The sequence below is a fragment of the Paramormyrops kingsleyae genome, chromosome 12 (assembly GCF_048594095.1).
Source record: "Paramormyrops kingsleyae isolate MSU_618 chromosome 12, PKINGS_0.4, whole genome shotgun sequence".
NCBI classification, from domain to species: Eukaryota; Metazoa; Chordata; class Actinopteri; order Osteoglossiformes; family Mormyridae; genus Paramormyrops; species Paramormyrops kingsleyae.
The window spans coordinates 23,086,891-23,096,492 of record NC_132808.1 but is presented as its reverse complement, the minus strand read 5'-3'; the positions used below and the strand labels follow the sequence as shown (position 1 = coordinate 23,096,492).

The 9,602-nt window shown below is 39.8% G+C and overlaps 1 protein-coding gene across 4 annotated transcripts in view; it reads left to right on the top strand.

The window, feature by feature from the left end:
* Nucleotides 1-204: 204 nt before the first annotated feature.
* LOC111835526 (bridge-like lipid transfer protein family member 1) overlaps nt 205-9,602 on the top strand; it is a 77,933-nt gene continuing 68,535 nt past the window's right edge. For all 4 annotated transcript variants that reach the window (XM_023795956.2, XM_023795952.2, XM_072697725.1 and 1 more), the window contains exon 1: nt 205-384. The gene's annotated coding sequence lies outside the window, so the exon portion shown is untranslated. The remainder of the gene's footprint in view (nt 385-9,602) is intronic.

Genomic DNA, 9,602 nt, shown 5'->3' with positions numbered 1-9,602 from the left:
GACAGCTCGCGCTGCGCTTCTGAACGCTCGAGCCAAATGTTTTCTTTGTGAACACAACAACGATGTGTGATTGGCTATAAGAAAAATAACCTATTTTTTCATTGGCCGTAACTGAAGTCGATGTCATTCGTTGATGTTGTATCGTCATCCCGGTCACTGATTGGTCGTTTCTCCGAACCCTCGCGTTTTCCGATTGGTCCGATGCCAATCGGCGCAGCAACTTGCCATTAGATCGGAGAGGTGTAAATAGTCAACGTTCTCGGTAGCGACGTTTGGCTGTTTTTGGGGGATCGAAATGTCGCCCTCTTGAGTGACAAACGGGCAGCCCCCCCGGGACTTCTTCTGGGGGACGATGAGACAGAATAACTTCATTTATATGAGGAGGTAAGTTTCACACACGCTTATGGTCGCTGCACCAGCGTTGCGGCTCAGACTGTCGCGAGCGGAGCCACCAGCCCGGGGTGCGGCCTTCGCTTAGTTAACTTTTACACATAGTCCGGCGGATCGTTACTTTTTGCTCACCCACTTGCATACCGGTGAGCGATTATTCCGGCACTCCTGTAAAGACAGTGGTGCTCTTTCCAGGAAGTGTTGAGTGTGTCCCCCTCCCGACAAACAGAGGAGCTTCGCTGAGCACTAGGAGCAACTGTAATGCGGGATTAACTGTCACCTTTGTATTAGGATAAACACAATACGATTCGAAACTAGTTAGTAGACAACATAAACTTCAGGGCCTTGGTATTTCTGTATCATTTGAACATGTCAGGTGTATGATTGTGTTCGGTTTAGTGATATCGTCTAAGTGCGGCTGACCTAACACTACAATATCTCAGCGGTCACTGTTACATTCAGCCCAGCTCTGCTCTCAACTGGGCTGCATTTAAACTCTAATTTTCCCATTCTTAGTTGAAGTTGCATTCACATTAAACTGGATGTCTCTTCGCAGTTAATGGTATTGCATTTTTTTTCGGCACAGTAGTAATATTTTAGTGAGTTAAAAAAAACTTCCAGAAGCTAAATGCAGTGTCACAGTTGTTTGGAGAATTTACTCTTTGCCTGTTTAACCGCTGTCTAGGATGCCCTGTCCCAGCAATAGTACGACTGCCTACCTAGTGAATTTTTTAATACAATACGTAATTGTACGGGTCTATACTTGTGAGGAAGCCATATTTTATGTATGTTTAATTTTAATTTTATGAAATTATTATTATTTTTAGCTTTTTGAGGTTTTGATGTGCTGTCTCTTCATATTCATCACCTTAAATGCACCCGATAGATTAATTTAGTAACGTGCTTGTACAAATTATTAAGTTCCTCATATTTGGCTGGGTTTATGCACATAAATGTGCTCCTGTATGTGTGTGTGTTTTTCCCCTCTCCTCAAGCAGTAGTTTCTCTTCTCTGCTGCACCACTTCACGCAAAATTGTTGAATTGGTGAAGTGTTTCTGGGAAGTGATAAAATAGCGACTCTGTAGGTGTTAAATTTCTGTTTCACAGCTGAAGAGTCAAGTATCTTGATAAATATGTATGTTAGCTTATCCTATAATGAGACAAGTGAGGACAGGTGAATGCCACGGTGAGCCACATTAACCTTGCAGTTGACTGTCTGAAGGGCATGTTAACACTTCATATGAGCAGAGGAATGGGGGAAGATAAAGTTTATGGACAGGCTTGTAACCAAAACTCGCTGGTTAAACTCCCTTGAGCATGCCTGATTTATTTATTTATTTTTTATTCCTTTACCAAGGTGCTTAAATGTTTCATTCAAATACCAAAATAAGACTTATTTGTGGTTGACTGTGTTTGATAAGAATTTTCTGCTGTACTTACGAATTTTCGATATGCAATTTTCTTTTTAATTAAGGGGACACCCTATGCACATTTTCTAAGACAGTCAGTTCAGCACCTTTTCCTGTTGAGTGAGAAAACTAGTGGACAAGTGTGAAACGTGTGCAGTGAAACTTAAAGTCTGCACCTACTCAGCTGGGGCTAGATTGGAACCAACATTCCTGGAAGTTTCTGGAATGGCTACCAGCAAAGCCACCTTTTTGCCACTGTGCCACATGACGGCAATAAAAGCAATTCCCTAGAAAGAATGTAGCTTGACTGGTGCCTGATGCTGCTTTTTTCACTTTATGTTGACCATTGAAAGGCTATTTATGTACTTGTGTTGTTTGTACGATTGTGAGATGCTGGAGATGGATGAATTCAGAGACGGAGGTCATGGATTTAATAACTAGCAGCTTGAAGCTCATTATAAGATTTGTCCTTTTGGTAATTCCTTTCTTAGGAGACAAAAGTAAAGAATCAAAGGTTTGTCTTAGAATTCCGCCGAAGCAACGGACCATTATTTGACTAAATAGACTACTGGTTGTGAAAAAGGCCCACCTTTGTGTATAACTGGGGTGAACTGCTGTTTAAAGTATCTCTGTTAAACTGCTGTTGCTGTTTAAAGGCTGCCCATTAAATGATCATTTATACATGCCACCACTGTGCTCTTAAAATGAAACAGAACTAAATGGGATGTCTCTGATTTCAAACCTTGTTCTTTGTCCTTGTTTAATTGACGGCAGACATTTTTCAGTACGGTGTTTCTCTTGAACTGTGCAAAAGTCTTAGGCAGCCAAAGAAAATGATGTTTAGATGATCTTTATGTTGGTGTAAAACTATGATGCCTGTCAGTGTGTTAGCATAGCTGTTAAAAAACTTCTGCTAAAATCACCCCAGAATTTGCAGCAACTTTCCAATGCAGCCATGTTTTGTTTTTTTTTTGACTCGACCGCTAGCAGACCTCATATAGCTATTCAATATCTCATTGGCTTTTTAAACTGATTAATTAATTACATGAGCTGGTGGTGAAATTTACTAAATATATGGAATGGCTGAGGTGCCCCAGAGGAGAGGTTAGGGAACTGAAGCTGTGTTCATATAGCCATCCAACTATATATCAGCAGCTTCTTGGAGAACAGAAAAAATTCTTACTAGTTTTTATTATGCTACTCGTGCAAACGGGCAGGAGACGAGGCGTGAGGCACCAGTGCTACACACTGATCTGTAGTGTATTTACTATCTCTTTCTTTTGGTAAGATTTCACACTTTATCGCCTGCTTCTTCCTCTTTGGAGTTATAATTTCATTCATATCTCCAACCTTTTCTAGTCCTTTAGTTATCTTCCCAAACTAAACATATATGGTTCTAACAATCAGCTGCTGATAACAAGGTATTCTGCAATGTTTTAAATGGCTTTTATAGAAATTAAGCAGAACTGTGATGCTGTAAACCAAGTAAATGTATTGGATTGCATGCAGTCTCTTCGCTTTGTCTCGATAATAGTATTTTGAATGAACATGTCAATTGGGGGAGCTTTCCCTGTGTCTGTCCTCTGCTTCATATATCTGTGATGGACTTTTAAACTGGGTCGCTGCCATGTAATGAGAGCATTCAAATGTGATTTATTGCCTGAAGCTGTTGAGACAGACAGTGGAAAGAGCGGTTCTGCCCCAAACTGGGCAGCTACTAACACAATAGGTCACCCAAAGCTTCCTTTCAACCCGTTAACCTACATAACCCAGTGTAAGACATTGGCATACTGTCAGCACAGCGTCTCCAAATGCATGAAGATCTGCTGGCTGTAACAGATCAAACACACAATTGTTTTGCTTTTACAAGACTAAAATGTGTTATTCAGTTCATTGTGTGGCTCAGTGGGTTCGGATGCTGTGCCTATGATCCGAAGGTCACTAGTTCAAATCTCAGGGTCAGCAGAGTGATTTCACTGTTGGACCCTTGAGCAAAGTTCTTCACCCATAAGTGCTCCAGGAACTGTCTAACCCTCTCTTCATAATCATGTCATTGTAGTTACATTCATCATTTTGGATAAAAGCAATGGATAAATAAAATATAGGGTGCTTTCTGCTTCTCAGCATGGTTTTGTATTACTGTGGCCCAATAAGGGATCGTTTGATCGGACCTTTTTTGTATTTTTGATTTATTTCTATGTCCTTTGAAAAGCAGAGTTGTGTGTCTGCTTAACTGTACCAATCCAACACAGCTTTTTAGTGCTCCACTTCATTCTGAGATTCATGGCTTGGTCAGTGCCGTGATATTTACTGAAGGAAGGGCATTGAAGTTACAATCATCGCACTGCAGCTTTCACAATTCAGACCTTAATGAGTAAAGCACTGTGCAAATAGACTCTTAGTTGTGTTGCTGCTTTGTTTAAACATTGTGACTGGTTTTGGTAATGGTTTATATGGTATACATTGCGCAGTGTCTTGTGCCATTAAACTTCTGACAACTTTATTTAGATGAACTGGTGGAGATGCCACTGGGTTGCAATATGTTTTTGTAGAAACTGTAAATCTGGTTTGTACTTGTTGTGCAAAGATCGCAGTTTAAAGAGCGAAATCTGGCACTGTCACAGCTCCGTTTCTTGGGAGCTGCTAGCCAAACCTGCATGGACCCATGTGTTCAGCACCGAAGTCTGAAGAAGTGAATGTTGTCCTAGCAGGTGCTGGCAATCTGCACGGACCAGCGTGCAGCTTCTGTTTTTAGGTTTTGCCCTTCTGTTTCAGTGAGTCAATTTTTAGAAACCTTTTGAAATAGTAGAACTAATAGGAAGATCTAGTTGTATGTGCTTCTCAAAGTGAAGCGCCGATTTAGCTAGCAGTGCCAGAAAAAGGAATCAGTTTTCAGTATGACCTTCCAGCTGTACAGTATATGAACATTGCATATTGTCATGGAAATACATGTGGTCATTTCTTTGTTGCTGCATGCATGAATGTGTTGCATAGGCTTATGTGGTTAGAAGGAAGGCCATAAAATTGCCTTCATTTTTAGTAGCCAAAAGTTTCCCCTAATACCAAAACTATCTGTTAACACTGATTCAAACCACAGCCTGTTCATACAGTATGTAAATTTGAAGAAATTAGGGTTTTTAATGATTTGATAGAAACATTTTTTTTTATCTATTGATCTGTCAAATTTCTAAGGGTTTTATGGGTGAATGAATGAAGTAGTGTTTTGACAGTTTTTTTTTTTCTGTGTTATTAAGGAGTGGCAAAGATGTCGAAGTGTTAAATTTATGACTGGTAAATGGCTTGGATTATTATCAGCTCATTGTAAATGTTGTAATCATACTATCTGCCAAAAGATTTGCTACTTTAAAACTGCATTTGCATTGTAAAAAGACTGAAAAAACTAGTAGCTTTGCTTATAATGAAAACGTAAAACGGACATTATGCACAAAGCATCCCTCTCCGTTTGGTTACCAGAGATGTTGTGTGCGTGAAGGTGAAGCTACGATATCTGATGCTAGGTGATTGGGGAAGCTATAGTTACTGAAGGCTGACCTAGATGCTTGTTAACTCTTGCTATTTCGTCAGCTGGCAACACCTAACATTGATTCAGAGGGTCCAGAAGGCCCACACTTTTGTCTGAAGAGGAGTGCTAATAAATGTTAACACGTGGTGAACAGCAGTCATCCAAATAGAGAGCGACCTGGTATGTTCTGTAATTATGCAAGCACACTATTAATTTATTTATCAGATGCAAAACAAAATACATTTGAGAATGCAGGGGCAGCCTGTCCTTGGAACTATTGAGGTTAAGGGCCTTGCTCAAGCGACACTCCAGACACTTCTAGCACAATGCAGATAAATGGCCTTTCTGTTGTGTTATGAAACAGGCTGTGGTTTCCTCATCCGGTCCAAAGACATGTTGTTGTGTGAAATGGCATCCTTAATTGCCTCTAGTGTTTGTGTCCTGCCATGGAATGGCATTCCATTCAGGGTGAACTCCTGCCTCGTGCCCTAATGGTCCCTGAGATGTTCTCCAGCATCTTCTGATCCTCTACTGGAGTTTTTGCAAGCTGGATGAAAGAAACGCTGAAATTTTAATTTTTATGTTAGCCAGCTATGCTTAATAGTATTTCATGAAGCTCATTAAGAAAGGCTGGTTACTGGTAAAATCACAATCATCCAGTTAAGGCTTTGACATCAGTGTATATAATTAGCTTCTTTAATTTTGTACTCTGTATACATGAATAGTGAAGAAAGGGGAATAGAAAACATAGCCACTTCTGTTTTAGAAACCTATCATGGTGCTGGATAATCCAAGTTTACCTGTGACGTTAAATAAAATGCTCACTGCTCCAAACCTTATGCTGACTTTCCATCATTTATAGGGACATTTCAAGAACAATCTTTTCCTTACTGCTGGAAATCCATCACATTAAAAAGCTCTTCTGAATATAAGTACATCATTGCCCTGAGTAAGGAATGGCAGGCCGCTGTTCGCTGTAATTGTAAGCGCTTTCTCTAGCCAGGCAGGTTTTGATGGCATTGGAAATTACCCTCTAAACAAATTGTGGGTTAAGAACATAAGAACATAAGAAATTTACAAACGAGAGGAGGCCATTCGGCCCATCAAGCTCGTTTGGGGAGAACTTAGCTAATATCTCAGAGTTGTTAAAATCTTATCTAGCTCTGATTTAAAGGAACCCATGGTTTTAGCTTCCACTACAATAGCAGGAAGACTATTCCATACTCTGACTACACGCTGTGTAAAGAAGTGCTTCCTCAAATTTGTTTTAAAATGTTCTCCCGCTAATTTCCACTTATGGCCACGAGTTCTAGTATTTAGACTAATATTGAAATAGTCATTTGGCTGAACAGCATCCAGACCCGTTAGAATCTTATAGACCTGAATCATATCCCCCCTTAGTCTCCTTTGCTCAAGGCTGAACAGATTCAGTTCCGCTAACCTCTCCTCGTAAGACATTCCTCTAAGACCAGGAATCATTCTCGTAGCTCTTCGTTGCACCTTTTCTAAGGCAGCAATGTCCTTCTTGAGGTATGGTGACCAAACCTGCACACAGTATTCTAGGTGGGGTCTTACCAAGGAATTATATAAGTGTAACATCACCTCCCTTGACTTAAACTCCACACATCTAGAGATATAACCCAACATTCTGTTCGCCTTTTTTATTGCTTCCCCACATTGGCGAGAGTGGGACATGGAAGCATCAACATACATACCGAGATCTTTCTCGTAATCAGCTACCTTTATTTCAGTGGAACCCATAAAATATCTGTACTGTATATTTCTGCTCCCTGCATGGATTACCTTACATTTATCTGTGTTAAATTTCATCTGCCAAGTATCAGCCCATTCGCTAATTAAATCCAGATCCCGTTGAAGCCTCTCTGCTGCTTGATTAGTATCTGCTACCCCGCCCACCTTAGTGTCGTCTGCAAATTTAACCAGTTTACTGTATGTATTCGTGTCAATATCATTAATGTAAATTAGGAACAATAGTGGTCCTAAAATTGAACCCTGCGGTACCCCACTATAAACGGAGGCCCACTGTGACATAGTGCCTCTAATAACTACTCGCTGCTTCCTATCAGTTAGCCAGTTTTTGATCCAAGCTGCCACAGTTCCTAAAATTCCTGCAGCTTTAAGCTTTAACAAGAGCCGTTTGTGGGGGACAACATCAAAGGCTTTCTGGAAATCTAAGTAAATCACATCATAGGCCTTTTTGTGATCAATTTCACTTGTAGCTTCCTCAAAGAACTCAAGCAGATTCGTTAAGCAGGATCTACCTCTCCTAAATCCATGTTGGCTATCCTTTATAATGTTATTTGCATCTAGGTAATCTACCATTTTCACTTGAATTATAGCTTCCATTATTTTTCCAGTAATGCTAGTTAAACTGATTGGCCTATAGTTTGCTGGATTACTTCTATCCCCTTTTTTGAATATGGGTGTTATATTAGCATGCTTCCAATCTGATGGTACCACACCCGCAGATAACGATTTCTGGAATATTAAAGTCAAAGGTTGGCTAATAATATCCCTCATCTCTTTCAAGACTAAAGGTAAGATGCCATCAGGCCCCTGCGATTTATTTATTTTGAGTTTAGCTAGGCTTAGTATCACATCAACCTCAGTTATACATATATTGGTCATAGACGATGCTGTATTCGTATTAATTGGTGGTAAATTACTTGTGTTCTCTATTGTGAACACCCTTGAAAAATAATCATTAAACTCGTTTACCATATCAATTTCGTTATCAATTATAAGGCCCTTACTATCCTGCAAATTAGTGATTTCAGCTTTTAGTGCTCTCTTAGAGTTAAAATATTGGAAGAAACCTTTACTGTCATGCTTAGCCTCCAATGCAATTTTTCTTTCTACATCCCTCTTTGATAGCCTAATGTCATTTTTTAACTCTGCCTGTAGACTTAGATACTCCTGCTTGATTTTGAAATCATTAGTTATTTTCCAGTTGTGGAACAGAGCCCTTTTCCTCCTGACTTTATTCTTAATTTCCTTAGTAAACCACCTTGGTTGTCGTTTCCTAGATTTAGTTTTGCTGGAAACAGGTATGAAGTCCTCTTGCACTTGCAACAATGTGCTTTTGAAAAATTCCCATGCCTCTTCAACTGTTTTGCTATTTAACTCTGTCCAGTTTACAGTTTCTAATTTCCGTCTCATACCATTAAAGTTAGCCTTCCTAACATTGTATACTTTTAATTTAGACTTTGCTCTTCGGACACTAAAATTAACCTCGAATTTAACCATGTTATGATCACTACCGTACAATGGGTCTAAAACCTCTAATTTTCCAATCCTATCCTGGTTATTACAAAAAACGAGATCAAGAAGGGCTTCTCCCCTGGTAGGAGTATTAACAAACTGAGTAAAAAAACAATCCTGTACTAATTCCACCATCTCAAGTTCATTTACAGAAGAGCCAGAGACTGTGTCCCACTGTATCCCAGGTAAATTAAAATCACCCATAACCACCACATCATTTTTATTACTCATAATCCTGATATCATCATATAATATTCTGCTTTCCTCTACAGCTACATTAGGTGCCCTATAACAAACCCCGACAATTAGGCCATTTGAATCTTTAGCATCAAGTTTGATCCATACAGCTTCTGAATTTTTATTTTTATCAGTGAGTTCCCTTGCCTGCAAGTTTTCTTTTACGTATACTGCAACACCACCTCCCTTCTTGCCTATCCGGTCTCTACGGAACAACGTATAACCATCCATATTATATTCATCACCATCATTGTCACTCATCCATGTTTCAGTTATTCCTATAATGTCGTAATTGTCTGAAGAAATTAAAGCCTCTAAGTCATTAATTTTGTTTCTAATACTCCTAGCATTCAAATACAGACCACTAATGGTAGGCCTTTTACATTGTCTACTTTTAATATTTATTTGGGCTTTCCGTCTCTCCCCACATAAATTCATAACTGACCTCCCTGCCCCCCCAGTCCCTAGTTTAAACATTCCTCAACTATTCTGCACATACGCCTCCCCAATACACTGGTTCCCCTATGGTTCAGATGCAACCCGTCCGGCTTGAACAGGTCCCACCTGTTCCAGAAGGTCTTCCAGTGCCCCATAAACCTGAACCCCTCTTTCCTACACCACCATTTTAGCCACGCATTTAATCCCCTTATCTCAGCTAATTTTGCCTGACTTGCACGTGGCACGGGAAGTATTCCAGAGAATACCACCGTGGATGTTCTGCTTCTAAGCTTATCCGCGACTTCTATAAATTTATCTTGCA